Here is an 18992-nt window from a genome sequence, read left to right on the forward strand (position 1 = left end):
TTGGGGTGGGTGTTTGTGTATCTGGGGCATGGGGATCATGTGTATGAATATATCTTTCAACTATGAGTGTTTTTCTACCTAGTATTGCCCTGTGTCTGTGTCTGTGTCTGTGTCTGTGGAGGAGTGTGTCCATGGGTGACTCATAGTATGTGTGTCTTCTCAGATCACCCGCCATCCGCACCTTCCCTAACCAGCAGGGCAGGCAGCCAGTGGAGCTCCAGGGTGTCATTTGCCAGGGCACTTTCTGTCTGTCTGTGGGAGGGGGAGATGAGTTGATAAGGCTTATCTCCTAACACCAGCGCCATGCTGAATAACTGCTCTAATGAGGCGGCCTCCCTGAGACCACCCTCTCCCAGGGCATCCAGCCACACGGGGTAGGGCACAAGGGAGCCAGTCCTGGGGTGCAGGCACAGCCCTCCCTCCCCCCATGAATCCAGCAGGGCCTGAGTAGCCACAGGGCCTTCTGTAGTTCTGTCTGGTTTCCTCAGGGGTGGTGGGTTCCAGGTCTTACATCACCGCACACCAAGCCAGCTCCCTGCTGCACCAGGGCTGGCCCAAACTGGCTGGAGCCTCCCAGCCTCCGATCTTTGGTAGGAACATGGCGTTGAGAGGGTAGGCGGTGTGAGGCCTGGAGATGGGAGCCATAAGGAGTGTGGGTGAATTGAGAGACATGGAGATCCAGGAAGACCACAGGACAGGTTTTAAAAATCCACCGTGATAAAGGGCCACAGACACTGCAGGGGAGGGGGCGCGTTCGGGGACAGACAGAAACAAACAACTAAAAAGTGGCAAATAGGGTTAGAGATCGGGGAACAAAAGCAGTTAAAGTGTTAACTAGAAAAGAACATGAGGAGAGGGAGGGAAACAAGACAATAGGGCAGCGGGGAGGAGAAAAGGCCCCAGAAAGAGGAGGGAAAGTGGGGAGCGGGAGATGGTCTGGGCAGGAAGGACAAACTGAGAGAGCCGGCCGGGGCTCAGCAGCGGGAGCGCCAACGATAGCAAGGAGACCGAGTGCCAGGTGGCGGGCGGCCGGGAGGGCGCGAGTGCAGAGCCAGCGGGCCGGGTGGGGTTGCGGAGGTGAGGAAGGCGGGCGGGGGGTCCGCGCGGGGCCGCGCCGCTGTCCCGGGTAATTTTTCATCTCGGCCGGCTAATCTTTGTTCCCAGCGAAGATAATGAATAGCCAATCGTTATCTGCCCGGCTGCTGGAGGCTGCCCGAGAATGGGGTTGTACAGGGCTGGGAATTGTTTCCAAAGTGCCGCGGAATAAATGGTGTTCCTTATCTCTGCCTTCCAGATTATCGGAGCCCTTTCAGAGCGCGCACAACAAATGCGCCCGCCATCGAATGCATCATTTACCACCGCAGATCCGCGTGCTGATGGGCAGGCAGATAGCAGTCCACGGGGGGCACGCCAGGCGCCCAGCGGCGGCACTGCTAGACTGCGAGGTGGAGGTGGGGGGAGCAGGAGGCCCGAATGTGCGCCCCCATTGTGCCCGCCTCTTTGGTTGGGCATGTGGGTGTGCCAGTGGATGGGCACTGAGCAAGCAAGGGAGTTGATGTGCGTGCGCTTATGTCAAACAAGTGTGCTACAAGAAGTTCACGTGTGCAAGCCCATGCGCACACGGGTGCACACGGGTGGTGGGCCTGCGTGCTGAATGCCTGGAGACAGGCTCTTTGAGAGTGCACAGAGGAAGGGGTATTGCACAGGAGTGTGTGAGCATGAGTGTCACTCAGGGCGTGTGGGGGGGGGTGGGGGTGGTAAACAACGTGTGTGAAGGAGTGGATGTGCAAGCCCCTGTGTATACGTGTGATGGATGTGTGGACTGTGAGTGACAATGTATCTGCCTCAAAGAAGCCCTTTAGGAGTACACACTGGAGGTGCGTGTGTGTGTTCAGGCATGAGTATTACTCTTCTGAATGTCCTGTGCCTGCAGGCGTCCCATCCTGCTCAGCGCTTTAGGGGCATGCGTGCTTATAAGCATGTGCATCCATGCACACCTGTGACAGCCAGGAGTGAGCGGGCAGGTGTGGGTGTTCGCCCGGTGTGTGCAGGGATCTGCGTGAGGGCGGGCGTTTCCTTGTGAATCTCCCTGCCCAGGTGTGCCCGGGTGCACTGCAAGAGGGGCAAGCGCGGCCTTGGGGCCTGGCCCTGTGCCTGCAGGTGTAGGCTCCAGGCGGACACACGAGCTGGGGAAAGAAATAGCAAAGCGGAGAGCGTGGTACGTGTGGGGGTGCTAGACGTCACAGTGGAGTGGGCTGTGCCCTGTAGCATGACTGCTTGCGACAGAAAACGGGGTGTGTAAGGCAGAGGGTTCTCCCGAGGAGTTTGGGAACACCCAGAGATCCTAACCCGCCTCAGTGGCACGTCCCGCCAGTGGTCCCAGAGTCTCCCCAGCTCTAGGCCGGGGTAAGGGGGACCCGAGCGCTGCTGCCTGAGGAGCCGCGCGCGGTGAGTGACACGCGCTGCCGACAAAGGCTGTATTTTTCCAGGCTCGCGCCCCGCCCGCGATGGTCCCCATGGCGACGCAGATAGCGCTGCAGCCATTTTTCCTATCTCCCCGGAGTCTATTATATCGCGGGATTAGCTCATCTCCAGGCAGGTCAAACCCAAAGTCACCCAACCTGCGGGGCGGGCCGTGCCCGGGATCGGCCGCCTTTCCCGGCGGGGGTCTGGTCTCGGCTCCGCGACCTCCAGCGGCGGCCCATACGCAGGCGCAGAGCGCCACCTGGCGGCCGCGGGTACCAGGTGCGGGGTCTCCGCAGAAGAGGTGGGGCAGGGGTCGCCTCCTCCTGAAGCAGGCTTTGTTTTGTCTCTGCTCTGTCGCTGGGGCCAGACTGGCACTCAGTAGATGCTCACACGTGTTAAAAGGATAGATGGATGGGCAAGAAATCAAGGATGAAGCAAACTGTAACGGATCACACAACTTAGTTGGCAACAAGAAATCATTTATTGGAAGTACGCACTGAATTTAGAATAAAAGCCAAACTCTTTGGATCCTATATAATCGCCGCCCAGACCTGGTTCCCCCATTCGCGCTCCAGCCACAGTGACCCTCTGTTTGTTCTTTGAACAGGGAGTTCGTCTGCTCTCCTCTACACCCCAGTGTATTCTGCCTCTACTCAGATGTCACCCCTCAGAGAGCAAAGTCACTCTTTGCCCTACTTTTTTCAGTCTATACTATATAAGGTGTCCCCCCCAAAAATGTATACACACACTTTGAATAATTATAAAGGCAGTGTTTATTAAAATACATTTCGCTTTCAAAATTGAGCTATCACCTGTTAAAGTGCGTATACATTATTTTGGGACACCCTATATATTTCTTTTATAATACTAGCATCTTGTAAAATTGTTTTGTCGCTCTCTGTCTTTGCTTATTGTCAACTTCCCTGGAATGAATGCTAGGCTCCCTGGGCAGAGGGCTCTGTTTGGGAAAAGGGGAGTCATCCAGCGCTGGAATGTGTCTGACAATCAATTGACATGTTACAACTTTGGGAATGAGTGAATGAGGAAGGGAGAAGCAAATGGACCAGGCCCTTGCACTTTATTATTATCACTAGAGGCCTGATGCACGAATTCATGCACGGGTGGGGTCCCTCGTTGTGGCCTGTGGGGATTGGGCCGAAACCAGCAGTCCAACGCCACCTACCGCTCTTGTCTGCCACTCCGCTCATCTGGAACACAACTGGCCCTCTGGGCGGGTGGTGAGATGCCCTTGCCTGCCTGGGATCCAGGATCCATCCTGCTGACTTTGCGCTGGTTGTAGGGAGCCGCCTGGCGGCTGTTTTTATATCATTTCTTCCTTGTGGAGCATCTAGGGAGGGGAAGTAGCCACGGTGGCCGAGGCTGGCAGCACTGTTGGGATTGTGCAGGCAGCACCAGTCCAGTCAGTGCCTGGCCCATTCTCTGGACATTGGACCTACAGGACTACTGAGGGAGTGAGTGGCTGCCGCTGGGATGGTCTGTCAGCTGAGCAGCACTCCCTCTGTGGGAACCCACTGACCACCAGGGGACAACTCCTGCGTGGAGCATCTGCCCCCTGGTGGTTGTTTGGTCGCTTAAGCTTTTATATATATAGATTTCTCTTTATTGTTATTCCATTCCCCTCCACCCCCATGTTTTGCTCACTCTAGCCCTGGGGTGCCTGGCTCCACTGACCTGTCCCAGCCTGCAAGTCCAGAGGGGCCTAAGTTTGGGGGAGAGAAAGCCCAGAGGCCCCTCTACAACATGCGCCTGCCTTGCCTTTTAGGGCAGAGGACAGTTCTCACCCCTCTTTTTAGGGACTGGGCAGGACTGGGCCGCCAAGTGAGACTTCACTCATAATGCAAGATAATTATACCAGGGTTGCCATGACGTGGCGATGATTAATTACTGTGCATGGAGCAAGATCAGCAAGGTATCTAGAACTGAGAAAAGGCCACAGCCCAACTGGACTTCCTGCCCATCTCCTAATCAGGCACCAGTCCAGGCCTCACCTTGGAAGAGGAGCTGTGGGGTAGCTGAGGCTCTCTGCCAATCTCCAACACACACACACACACACACACACACACACACACACACACACGCATACCCAGCCTGGCTGGGTGACCTTGGGCAAGTCACTTTCCTACTCTGAGCCTCAGGTCTCCCTCTGCAAACCTCCCTCCAGGGTTGCCATTAGAGTTACTAATAAACATGTATTTAAAAAGAATTTTGTAACCCAGGCCTCATAAATTGGCAGTCCAAGCCTCAGGAGCCAATACAATGACTACTTGTTGCCAATATTTTGAAGTGGGAGATTTCACACAGAGAGCCTTATTTCCAGCTTCTCTTGAAAACTAGAAGGTTGGTTATGTCTGGCCTACATTCCTGCCTGTAATGTAATGCTGTGGTCCTGTTTTGCCAAGCAGGCTTCAGGCCCCTGGGTCAGGCATGTGTCCCTCAGAAATACTGGGTGCTTAGCTGTGTGGCTTTTGGCCCTTCTTCATATCCTTTGGTGGAATTTCCAATATCTTTCTCCCTCCAGGCACTATAAACCACTTAATATTTAATTAGTTAACTAATAAATCCAAGCAGGACTTAAAAAAAAATATGCTAAGCCATACTGTTTTGGACCCTGGGTATACAATATTGAACAAAACAACAATGGTACCTGCCCTCAGGGAGCAATCAGACATGACTCAGCACACAGATTAATGCATCATCACAAATTGTGATAGGAACTCTGAAGGGGAAAGAATACATATTCACAAATATGGAATCCAAGCTTTTTTGCAGAGACTTACTCTGGGCCAGCCTGTACTGAGAGGTAAGGAACATGGAATGAAGCCAGATATGGTCATTGTGTACAGGCAGCTCCGAGGGTGCCAGAAATGTGGGCACATCAAGAGATCCTGTTAATTTCAGCCTGAGAATTGAAAGCCCAGGGTACTTGTTAGAGGAGAGGCACTTACCTTACTCTGGGAGCATAATATATAAAGAATGCCCACAAATCAATAAGAAAAAATACAATAGGCAAAAATAGGCAAAGGGTATGATCAGGACATTCATGGAAAAGGAAATAGTAATAGCTCTTAATTACTGAAAACATAATCTCAGATAAATAAAAGTTTAAAACACATTGAGATATTTGGGATGAGTAAAATTAGATTATGATGATGGTTGTAACTCCATAACTTTACTAAAACTCAGTGAAATGTAGCATTTAAATTAACTTTATGGCATGTAAATTATCCCACAATAAAGCTGTTTGAAAATAAACTAGAAACCACTTTGAGATACCATTTTATACTATCAGTATTAGCAAATATCAAAACATTTGATTAAATACTATGTTCCTAAAGGGTTGGGGGAGACAAGTTGGTGGGGGTGTCAATTGATGAGCTCTTGGAGTGACACTATCAAATTTACAAAAGCATTTATGCTTTAAGCTGAGAATTCCACTTATAGGACTTTACATGATATTTATGCTCTTACTCTTGTGAATGTTTAAGGAAATTCACTGCAGTTTTGCATATTATGGCAAATGATTGGAAGTAAAAGATGCTTATCTAAAAGAAATTGTTAAAAAGTATTGTTACACAGCCAAACAGTGGGTGTCATGCTGCTGTCACAGAAGAAAGAAGAAGAAAAAGAAAGAAAGAGAGAAATAAGAAAAAGGCGGGTCTTTATGTACAGACATTGAATGATCCCAAGGTAGACTTAGTAGAAAAATAAGTGTGGAAGCCACTGTTTGATTAACAATAGAGGTAAAGAGAGAAGATATATACATATTTGCTCACATATTTATAGAATTTCCCTGGCTAGAGAACAAGAGAAACTGTTAAAAATAGTTGACACTTACAAAAGGATTTCGGTTTGGGTGGTTGGGGATAGGGATAGGAGAAAGGGTTAACTATGTAAGCTTTGACTACTACTGAAATTACATAGATAGATGATGATAGATAGACATTGACATAGAGATAATATATACAAACATTTATGTATATATATCCTCTACAAAAAAATAAAGATTGGAAACCAAAATGAAAAAGAAAATTATTAAAAAATAAAGATGGAGAAGAACAGAAGTTTGCCAAGAAGAGAAGTCAGGGGATACAATTCCCTGCTGGCTAGAACACAGGGGAAGAAGATCTGCCCTATTGGCTGGGTAAATGGCTACAAGGACTTTGCAGAGTAGTTCAGCTGTATCTAGTACAGTTGGAAATACTGATGGCATTTCCTCTTCTAGGTGTTTGAGAAATCCTCACATGAATAAAAGAGATGTAGGTACTATCGGTGTTGTTATTTTATTTTCCATCACCATTTCTTCCCCCATACCCTCTTCTACCTCCATGCACCCCCTACCCCTGCAATCACTCATGGGGCACTATTTGTAAAATAAATAAACTTTGGAGTCAAGCTAGTAGCCCATCTCAAGGGCGCTGCATACACAAATAGTGGGGCATTCTTCGCATGGAATGCCATGCAGCAACTACATTGTATGGATAGTCGTAAGGCAAATGAGGTTTTAGTCAAAGAAAGAACTGGCAGAATTTTTAAATTTTTTTTTTTTATTGATTTCAGAAAGGAGGGGAGAGAGAGAGAGAATGATGATAATCATTGATCGACTGCCTCCTGCACGCCCCACACAGAGGATCAAGCCCACAACCTGGGCATGTGCCCTGACTGGGAATCAAACCGGGACCTCCTGGCTCATAGGTCGATGCTCAAACCACTGAGCCACACCAGCCGTGCTTGACAGAATTTCTAACCCAAAATAGTACTGCACATGGTTTATGGAAATGAAGTATATGAAGTAAAAGTATAAAAACATAAATCTTCTGGAAGATTTAAAACTAAGATCTGGAAAACAGCAAGCCATGCCATGTTCTTGGATGGAAAAATTTAATACTATAAAAATGTCAATTCTCATATATTTTTGTATACACTTAATATAATTCAAATTAGAATACCAACAGGGTGTTTTTTTAAAACCTGGATTAAATGACCTGAAAGATCATGTGGCAGAATAAATGCCTAAGAATAACTAAGAAAAATTGAAAATAGAATAACATGAGATTTTCACCTTACTGGAATTAAGGACATAAAGCCACTACAAGCAAATCAATATGGCATTGGCAGAGGAATAAACAATTTAAAATAATAGAGAATCTAAAAATAAATTCCAGTTTATATGAGAATGTAACATATGACAAAGGTAGTATTTCCATTCAATGGGAAGGGGGTAGATTGTAAAATAAATGGTGGGGACACAAGTGGATACCCATCTGGAAGAAAAATAAAATTCAACCCCTCTTATGTGTCTAAATAAATTCCAGATGAATTACAATTTAAATGTGAAAAATAAATAACTACCAATCTTGCAAATCTCTCTGAGGAGACGTGCAGTCTAGACAAAGGCAACAGTATGTTTGAAGGGCAGTGGGTGAAAGCGCTAAGCATGTTCCGGAAAAGGCAGAAGCTCCATGTGACTGGAATGAAGGGAGAGGCCAGGTGTGCAGGGAGGATACCCAGCAGTCTCTGACACACATATATATGCCCAGAGTTCTTGTAGAGACGCATTATTTTAGCTGACACACAGTAGGTGCTCAATAAATGTTGGCTTCTTTCTTTGCTCCTCTGGTCTGCACATCTTGCTTCTCTCCTCAATGGCCTTTCTCTACCCCCAGACTCCAAGGATGAGCTTCACTCCCTAGAGAAAGACGCTGTGTGGTTTTGTTGTTGTTGTTGTTTTGTAGCATTTACTACAGCTATTTGTTTGTTCACTGTCCATCGCTCTCCGTTCTAATATAAACATAAAAAGAAGGACCATATCTTTAGGGTCCACCCAGGAAAATAGAAACCACATGGAAAGATTAAAACTTAATTTAAAACTTTAAATGCAAGGACATGATTGTGTAAGCAATGGAATCGCTAAGAACAGGGGACAGTGAGCTCTGACCAGTTTGGCTCAGTGGATAGAGTGTCGGCCTGTGGACTTAAGAGTCTCAGGTTCGATTCCAGTCAAGGGCATGTACCTTGGTTGAGGGCACATACCCAGCAGGGAGTGTGCAGGAGGCAGCTGACCAATGTTTCTCTCATCAATGTTTCTAACTCCCTATCCCTCTCCCTTCCTCTCTGTAAAAAATCAGAATATATTTGGGGGAAAAAAGAACAGGGACAGTGAGGCAAGCCAGGAAGAAGTAGCAGGAAGCTGACACCTCCCCCAGGGCTGGAAAGAAAGAAAGGGGATGGTATTTTCCAAGTCCAGGGCCTGGGGTGACCCAGAGGATGTTCAACAGGCCTGAACTGTGAGAAACGGAGCCACGGAAAAGATAGCCACAACCAGAGTGGCCACCTAAGACAGGGCTGGGGGAGAAATGCTCTGCCCTCTCCTTTTCACCTACTCCTCCATATACCTTTTCTCCTACTCTTCCATTGGTTGAATCCAGCAGGGAGCCACTCCCCCATCCCCCACCACATAACACAGAACAGAGCAGGGGAGAGCAAGGGATAGCTCTGAAGAAAAACTAGCCGGAGGTGGCACCGGGACCTTGTTTGTCTCGTCTATCTGTATATCAGAGCTTCAAAGACATCGCCTGGCACATAGTAGGACCTCATTAAACAGTGAAAGAATAGATTGGGGTTCTCAACTCATCACATGCAGAAAGCTACTTAGAGTCCACAAAACAACTTTAGTCCCAGGAGGGCATCCTGGTTGCCAGGTCCACAGAGGCAGGTACATCCCAGGTGGGCAGTATGGCCACTAGGTTCTGCTTGGCCAGCATCTGGGGGGATCCCTCCAATTCCAGGATTCAGCTTAACTTGCTTCAACTCCTATCCAGAGGGGGCTGTCCCCTTCTCAGGCTCCATTAGCGCCCAGCATCCTCCACCATGAGTGTCTCTCCTGCCAGAGTAGGGAGAGCACATCCTCATCTGAGAGCAGAGACAAAGAAACAGAGAGAGAGACAGAGAAACAGAAACAGAAAGAAAGACAGAGACACAGAGAGAGGGAAGTAGCCCCGTGGACAGCTGCTTTCTGCCCGCATGGCCCTGCATACACTAACAATGGGCACAGGGTGGTCCCAGCCGCCAGGAGAACGTGCTCAGGCAAGACCTGTGGGAAGCACTTGGATGCTCCTAGCGGGCTTCCAACCCTGTCAAAGGAGCCACAGCACGTTCTGTGGTCCAGCACGTGAGCGGGCAGCTTCATCCGCAGCCTGTGGAAGACTCTGAAGGACTGACTGAGAGGCCCAAACGTTGGTGGGAAGGCGGAGCAAGAAGCGTTCACTGAGCCGCTGGTGGGAGCGAATCTGCATCGGGGCACCTTGGAGCGGATTTTGGCGATTCTAATAAAGAGATGCATACGTGTCAACTCGGCAGCTCCACTCACAGGTGCAGTTCTCGGCAGCACCAATTGAAATGTCCACAACCACAGAAACAACACTCCTGGAAACAGCCCAAAAGTCCGTTCACGGGGAGAGGACAAAACAGCAACAACGCCATTCATCAGTGTGGCGGAATCTCACCAGCAACACTGAGAGAGAAAAAGCAAGTCACAGAACACAGGTAGGTTCCACTTAAACAGTGTCTAAAAGCAGGTACAATGCTTTTATACATTCTGTGTTTTTGCATACCCATGTGTGCACAAGGCTGTGAATACAAAACTGGGGCACACAGCACTTGGTGGGTGACCTAAGGCATCTTCAAGAGTGGTGTGGGTGCAAAAGGTTTTCGCCGCATAGGCAGGCGTTAGGACGAGCCTGGGTCCTGAGCCAGTCTGAAACACCACCCTGGCCAGCTGCTGGGAGGAAATCGCAGTGCCCGGCCTGACAATGAATTCACGCTCAATAAATGGTAGCTGTTACTGTCATTTATGTCATTAGTGTATCACCCTCATTTTATAGGTGGATGGAGACCCAGGGAGGGAGGCCAGTTGTCCTGGGACACGCAGTCTGTGGGTAACAAAGCTGGGACTTGATCAGGGCCTCCTGGTCATCTCCACCCCTCCAAGTTGCACTTAATGTTCAGTGCTTTTCAAGTCTGCTTAGGGCTCCTGGGGGAAATTTTCGTTTTGGACAAGAGAGGAACATGAGAAGGATTGTCTCTTTCCCTCTGGTTGGGCTAAACTGTGTCCACTATGTTGAAGTCCTAAGAATGTGACTGTATTTGGAGAGAGGTCTTTTAAAGAGGTAACCAAGGTGAAATGAGTTCAAATGAGTGGACCCTAATCCAATAGGATTAGTGTCCTTATAGGAACAGGATTTAGGACACAGACATACACAGAGACAACCAAGTGAACACACAGGGTGAAGACGGTCGTCTGCAAGCCCAGGAGAGAGGCCTCAATGAAACTAACCTTGCCAGCACCTTGATCTCAGACTTCCAGCCTTCAGGACAGTGAGGGGATAAATGTCTGTTGTTTGAGTGCCCGGGTCCATGGTACTTGTGATGGCAGCCCTAGGAAATGAATATGCGTTCTTTGAACAAACTAGTGCTAGACCATAGTTATGTGGGTACATGGCAGCTCACTGGGGAGCACGCAGTGGGATGCAGGGAATAAACTAGCACTCCACGGATGCTGAGCAGAAAGAGGAAAGAACCTGTGTCCCTGAGCTGTCACACTATTACTAAGTCAGTGCACCAGCCGCTATGAATGTTGATTACTAAAGACTCACATCTGCCCCTTCCATGCTGCCTTCAGAATTAGCCTCTTCTGATTACAGCCCTCTCTGCGAGGCAGTCTGAGAGACAAAAGGCCTCCAGCCCTTGCCTCGAGCGAGAACTAACTCAGTGATGCCATTTATTCCCCCAGAGCTCCCGGTAGATCAGGCTGAGAGCACATTCTGGCTAAGCTCCTTCCCACTTCCTGGCTCTGCTCCCCTTCCCCTCCAGGGTTCTCCAGAGAGCACTCTATAAACCAGCCGACACACACTCAAACCTTTGTCTCAGGCTCTGCTTCAGGAAACCTGATCTGAGACAGAGGTGAAGGGTCTGTGGTACCATGTGACAACTGGAGGCAGAGTTCATGAGGCTGCTGGACGCATAGAAGCCAGGAAAGAGGCCAGGGCTAGAAAGAGCTATTAGGAAGCAATCTGCATCCTCACACTTCATGCTTCCTGTGACATGGTGAGAGAGAGGCCATATCTAAATGCTAATGTGTTTATGAAATCATTGAACTGGTATTTCTCTGCCTTTAACAGTGACAAAGCCAAGGACCCAAGGAGACCTCTAAAAGGGCAGAGAAGAGAAACACCCGGATGGTCTTTGCCAGGATGATGCCTCTCAGAAGCAGACCAGTCTTAAAAAAAAAAAAAAAAGGCAATATTTTTAAAGCTTCTCCAATTTTACCAAGTGTATCAATTTATTTATAGGATCTAAGGAACATTTTATGGGGTGTAGTCTTCTTGTCACTGTATTTTACAAATGATAATGGAAATGTGGCCTTTGGTGAAATGATCTTTAGGCAAATTGGCCTTAATGGATGGATTTGGGGTGAATTGATCCAGAGCTGTTCTGCTCATTGGCTTCACGAGGGCTGAAGGCCAATGCTGCACCCCTAAAAGATAGGTCCTTCTCTCAGTCTGTGAGAACCCATCTCTGCAGATGGTTGGGACCTTCAACTTCAACCCCTGGAATCTAATTCGTAGATTCTATTGAGCATTTCTCCCCTGATAGGGACCCTGTTTGGGAGTGTAGAGGTTTTTAATTCAGAATCTAGCTGAAAGGGACTATAGGACCCATAAGAACAACCCTTTACAGCAGGGGTCCTCAAACTACGGCCCGCAGGCCAAACTACAAATATTGTATTTGTTCCCGTTTTGTATTTTTACTTCAAAATAAGATATGTACAGTGTGCATAGGAATTTGTTCATAGTTTTTTTTTAAACTATAGTCCGGCCCTCCAACGGTCTGAGGGACAGTGAACTGGCCCCCTGTTTAAAAAGTTTGAGGACCCCTGATTTAGAGAGTCGGGAACTCCTTCATTGACACCTCTATCGGGTGGTCTTCTAGCCTCTCTTGATAACAGGTTCCCTCCTTCAGAGTTCTGACTATGAGAAAGGTCTTCACATAATGTTGAACCCTGCTTCCCTGAAAGTCTCCCGATAGCTTCTGATTCTGACTTCTGAGACTATAGGTCCCATATTTTCCTTCTGCCCCAAGACAGCCCTATACACTCTTGGGAACAGGAACTTGACAAAAAGCTGAATCTTAAATCAGCAATAGGGAAAGCTAAGAACTCACTCCACTGACACCAGAGACTCCTCAAGGCATCAAAAATGGCAGCACTGGCTATATCTAGAATTGTAAATAAGTGGATGAAAAACATAAGGAAAATTATTTCCTACCTAAAAGTCTATACCCAGCCAAACTATCAATCAGGTATAAAAATAAATAGAGACATTCTCAGACATGCAAGTTCTCAAAAACGTTGTCTTCCACATACCCCTTTTCATAAATCTCTGGATGTTGTGTATCGCCAAAATGAAAGAAAGGTCTGGCATAGAGAAAATAGAAGATCCAACAATAAAGGAATGAAGAAGTCAACAGCCGATTAGATGAAGCAGAGAACCATACCAATAATTTGGAAGGTAAGGTAACAGAAAACACCCAATCAGAGGATCAAAAATAATTCGAGAAAATGAAAATACCTTAAGGGACCTCTGAGACAAATTAAGCATAACAACATTCACATCATGGGAGTAGCAGAAGGAAAAAATAGAGAGCAAAAGATTGATAGTTTATTTGAAGAAATAACAAGTAAATGAAATTGAAGGAGAAATAAAGACCTTCCCAGACCAAAAAACAAACAAACAAAACCACTTAAAGGAGTTTATTACCACCAAACCAGTATTACAAGAAATGTTGAGACATTTTCCAGAGGAAGAAAGGAAGGCAGGTCCAAAATTGTGGTGGAAAAGATAGAAGCTATACTCACCTCCTCCCAGAACCAAACTGAAATTACAACTAAATTATAAAGCAATCATCCTGAATAACCAACTGAAGACTAGCTGAAGAGAAGTCTTATAACTAAAGATTTACAGAAGAAGCCACATTGAGACTGGTAGGAAGGGCACAGATGTGAAAGGGGCTGGCCCCACTTTCATGAGTGGCGGCTGAGGTTCCAGAGGGATATCTCTAAGCAGGGTTGGGGTTCCCTTTGCAAAGTGTGGGGTCTAAATATCAAGCCAGGCCTCACAGCCCAGAGCACCAGAGCCGGGAAGAAGTGCCCACATAACATCTGGCTGTGAAAAGCAGCAAGGTTTCTATTCCCCAGAGAAAGACAGAAGTCTGCTTGAGACACATGCACCCTCTTAAAGGACCAATGCACAAAATTTCATTAGCCTTGGGCTCTGGTGGAGGGAGGGCTGAGTGGACTGGAGTCACATGAGAAAAATCTGGAGTTATGTCTCCGAGTACAGAGCTGAGGGACAGCCACCGGGACTCCTGTGCTGAGACATTCCCCCATACCACAGATGCCATCTTTCTCGGGTGAAGCACTCCCCTCTGTGTGACATCAGCCTGGGGAAAAGCAATAGCTCCACCCTCTAAACTCCACCTTGTCATACCCCTGCAGAGCTTACACGCTGTTAAAAAGCACAACCAGAAACTCTTTCAGTGACTGAGCCTAATAGGTAGCTGACAAACAGATGTAGATCTCGGGGTGCTTTGGAACTTTTACTGAACTGCCACCAGGACAGATGCTAATAAAAGCTTACCTTGATATGTAGCTTGCCCTTCCCACATGCATTCAGGCCCAGCAGAGGCAACCACAAACTGCAGTTTGCTTGTGGCTCCAAACAGTTTGCCAGGGGCTAGTCACAGGCAGCATTTTACAATTGGTCTGCACCCAAAAGGCCCAAAACCAACACTCAGTGGCCAGCTTCAGACAACATCAGAGCAGGATCCAATAAGTTCCACAGGCAGCATGTCCAAAAGGAGATTGCGGCATGCCAGACCCTGCTGCAGCAAATGCTAATTTGTGTGGTCAGCACAGCAGTTGCATGCCTTAATTCAGGTTGAGCCTCCTAGTCAGCAAGCCTGAGGATTTATCCCACACACGAATGGGTCAATAGCAATCAAGACTCAATTAAAACAGGAACACCAACATAACCCACACAAGGGTCATTACTGGAGCACCCAGTTCAGGTGATCAAGGAGACTTTACCACTGGACCCCCTGGGACGCATACTACATAAAGCCATGCACTAAGACTGGGAGTCATACCAGATCTATCTAATACATAGAAACAAACACAAAGGCAGCCAAAATAGGGAGACATTGAAACTGGCCCTAAATGAAAGAACAGGAGAAATGTGATCCTCTTTGGCTTCATCTTGTTTGGGAACCAATTTTAAGAAATAATGACTGAAAACTTCCCTAAGCTGCTAAAGAAAAAGATATACAAGTCCAGGAAGCACAGAGGGTCCCAAACTAAAAAGCTTCTGAACAGCAAAAGAAACCAGCATCAAAACTCACTGTATGGCCCTAGCCTGTTTGGCTCAGTGGATAGAGTGTCGGCCTGCAAACTGAAGGGCCCCGGGTTCAATTCTGGTCAAGGACACATGCCCAAGTTGTTGGCTTGATTCCCCCATAGGAGATGTGCATGAGGCAGCTGGTCAATGATTCATTCTCATCATTGATATTTCTCTCTCTCTCTTCCTCTCTCTTCCTCTCTGAAATCAATAAAAATGTATTTTAAATTAAAAAAAACCTCACTATAAGGGAGAACATATTCACCAATGATATATCTAATAAGGGGTTAATTTCCAAAATATACAAAGAACTTATACAATTTGACAAAAGGAAGAGAAACAATCCAATTGAAAAATGGGCAAAGGACCTGAATAGACACTTCTCCAAAGAGGACATACAAATGGCCAAGAGACATATGAAAAAATGCTCAACATCACTAATCATCAGAGAGTAGCAAATTAAAATGACAATGAGTTACCTCCTCAAACCAGCCAGAATGGCTACCTTAAAAAAATTGATAAACAAGTGCTGGCGAGGATGTGGAGAAAAAGGAACCCTAGTACACTACTGGTGGGAATGCAGACTGGTGCAGCCACTATGGAAAACAGTGTGGAGCTTCCTCAAAAAATTGTAAGTGGAACTTCCATTTGACCCAGTGATCCCACTTCTAGGAATATATCCTAAGAAACCCAAGACACTCGTCAAAAAGAATATATGCACCCCTATCTTCATAGCAGTGCAATTTACAATAGCTAAGATCTGGAAACAGCCTAAGTGCCCATCAGCAGATGAGTGGATAAAAAAAAAAAAAAAAACTTTGGTACATTTACACAATGGGATAAAAAAGGAAGAACTCTTACCATTTGCAACAGCATGGATGGACCTGGAGAGTATTATGCTAAGCGAAATAAGCCAGAGAAAGATAAGTATCACATGATCTCACTCATGTGTGGAATCTAATGAAGCAAATAAACTGATGATCAAAAATAGGCCCAGTGTCATAGAAACATGAACAGACTGTTGAACCAACACTACTTATTGAAGAGACTGTCTTTAATCCATTGCATGCTCTTGCCTCATTTGTCAAATATTAATTGAGCATAGTGGTTTGGGTCGATTTCTGGGTTCTCTATTCTATTCCATTGATCTATATGTCTATTCTTTTGCCAGTACTGGGCAGTTTTGAGAACAGTGGCTTTGTAGTAAAACTTGATATCTGGTATTGTGATTCCTCCAACTTTGTTCTTCTTTCTCAAAATTGCTGCAGTTATTTGGGGTCTTTTTAGATTCCATATACATGTTTGGGCAAAGTGCTTTGGGTAGTACAGACACTTTAATGATGTTAATTCTTCCAGTCCATGAACATGGTATAGTCTTCTACTTGTTTTCATTTTCCTCTGTCTCTTTTTTCAACATCACAGTTTTCAAAGTACAGGTCTTTTACCTCCTTAATTAAGTTTATTCCTAAGTATCTTAATTTTTTTGTTGCAATGGTAAATGGGATTGTTTTTTAGTTTCTCTTTCTGAGAGTTCATTATTTTTTTTAAATTTTGTTTTATTGCTTAAAGTATTACAAAGAGTATTACATATGTCTCCTTTTTTTCCCCTTGATCTTCCCCCAGCCTCCCCTACCCCCCAGTGTCTTGTGACCATTGGTTATGCTTATATGCATGCATACAAGTCCTTCGGTTGATCTCTTACCCCCCTCAACCCGCCCCAGCCTTCCCCCTTTAGTTTGACAGTCTGTTCAATGCTGCTCTGCCTCTGTATCTATTTTTGTTCATCAGTTTATAATGATCTTTATTATCCATAAATGAGTGAGATCATGTGGTATTTTTCTTTCATTGATTGGCTTATTTCACTTAGCATAATGTTCTCCAGTTCCATCCATGCTGTTGCAAATGGTCTTCTTCCTCTTCCTAAAGAATACCTTTCAGCATTCCATATAATACTGGTTTGGCGGTGATGAACTTTAGCTTTTTCTTATCTGTGAAGCTCTTTATCTGACCTTCAATTCTAAATGATAACTTTGCTGGGTAAAGTAATCTTGGTTGTAGGTTCTTGCTATTCATCACTTTGAATATTTCTTGCCACTCCCTTCTGGCCTGCATAGTTTCTGTTGAGAAATCAGCTGACAGTCGTATGGGTACTCCCTTGTAGGTAACTGACTGTTTTTCTCTTGCTGCTTTTAAGATTCTCTCTTTGTCTTTTGCCCTTGGCATTTTAATTATGATGTGTTTTGGTGTGGTCCTCTTTGGATTCCTTTTGTTTTGCATTCTCTACGCTTCCTGGACTTGTAAGTCTATTTCTTTCACCAGGTAGGGGAAGTTTTCAGTCATTATTTCTTCAAATAAGTTTTCAATATCTTGCTCTCTCTCTTCTTCTGGCACCCCCATAATTCGGGTGTTGGTATGCTTGAAGTTGTCCCAGAGGCTCCTTAAACTATCTTCATATTTTTGGATTCTTTTTTCTTTTTGCTTTTCTGGCTGAGTGTTTTTTGCTTCTTCGTATTTCAAATCTTTAACTTGATTCTTGCGATCCTCTAGTCTGCTGTTGGATCTCTGTATGATATTCTTTATTTCAGTCAGTGTATGCTTAATTTCTAGTTGGTCCTTGTTCATTTCCTCGAGGGTCTCACTAGATTTATCCTGGGTCTCACGAAATTTATCAGCGGTTTCTAGAAAATTCTTGAAAAACCTTATAACTGTGGTTTTGAACTCTATATCCAGTAGTTTGCTTTCCTTCATTTCTGTCATTTGTGATGTGTCTCTGCATTTTGGTCGCTTCCCTGTGTTGATAGAGTGGCTTTCTGTGCTAGTTGTCCTATAGGGCCCAGTGGCTCAGCCTCCCCAATTACCTGAGGTGGATACTCTTGGTGCACCCCTTTGTGGGCTTGTGCACAGTCTTGTTGTAGTTAAGCCTTGATTGTTGTAGGTATCACTGGGAGGAATTGACCTCCAGGCCAATTGGCTGTGAGAATCAGCTGTGTCTACGGTGGGAGAACTTTTGTGCTGGAGACCCTTCTGGGGCAAGACTTGCTTCAGTGGGGCTTTGGTGCTCACTGAGTCTGCCCCCCGTGTGTGTCCCTTATGGATCTGAGGAGTTGTAATCTGGATGGTCCCACTCTGAGCACTGGGTAGACTGGCTCTTGGATCTCTAAGGAGGTGCTAATTTAGCCTATTCCTGAGGCTACCCAGCAGGAGCTACAGAGAGATCTGCAGATTCCTCTTTTTTTTAAAATATATTTTATTGATTTTTTACAGAGAGGAAGGGAGAGGGACAGAGAGTCAGAAACATGGATGAGAGAGAAACATCGATCAGCTGCCTCCTGCACACCTCCTGCTGGGGATATGCCTGCAACCAAGGTACATGCCCTTGACCGGAATTGAACTTGAGACCTTTCAGTCCACAGGCTGATGCTCTATCCACTGAGCCAAACTGGTCAGGGCCGATTCCTCTTTTTTGTTTGGGATTTGGAGGTGCCCAGATGAGGCCCAGCTGTGAAGCAATGCAAGCTGCTGTGGGGCCTTGGGCCTTCTTTTGGATGTTCTGGGTCTCTCTGACCCAGCTGCAGTTTGTTAGGTAATTTTAGATTGCAAAGGGCCAGGCCATTCATATGCAAAAGCCTCTGTGCACAGCTTGGGTGGGGCGGGGTCTCAGGGAATCAACAGGGCAGAGCAAACAGCTATGGCTGATCCTCAGTCCTGCCCTAAGAGGTCCCGGGTCTCAGTGTCCCACGTTCATTGCTGCAAGCACCTCTGAGAGAAAGCCGCCCTTGAATTCTGCCCAATGCCAGACAGTCCAGTTTCTCCTTGTATGAGTCTGGGTCCCCAGAGACTCACCAGGAACTGGAGTTCAGAGCAGTCGGGAGCTTGTGCCTCCCTCCCAATTGAAAAAGACAACCTCGTCCCCAGTTGCCAGCCCTTTCCACATGCACCTCCGTACCTCTGCACTTTACTTCCGCACCTCCTCTGAGTCTCAGTGTGCTTTTCTCTTTCCTTCTAGTTGTAGAATTTGCACTCAGCCAGCCTTCCTGTGGTTCTGGATGATGTCCG

Source organism: Myotis nattereri (genome assembly GCF_964212035.1).
Source record: "Myotis nattereri genome assembly, chromosome: 8".
In the NCBI taxonomy this organism is placed as follows: Eukaryota; Metazoa; Chordata; class Mammalia; order Chiroptera; family Vespertilionidae; genus Myotis; species Myotis nattereri.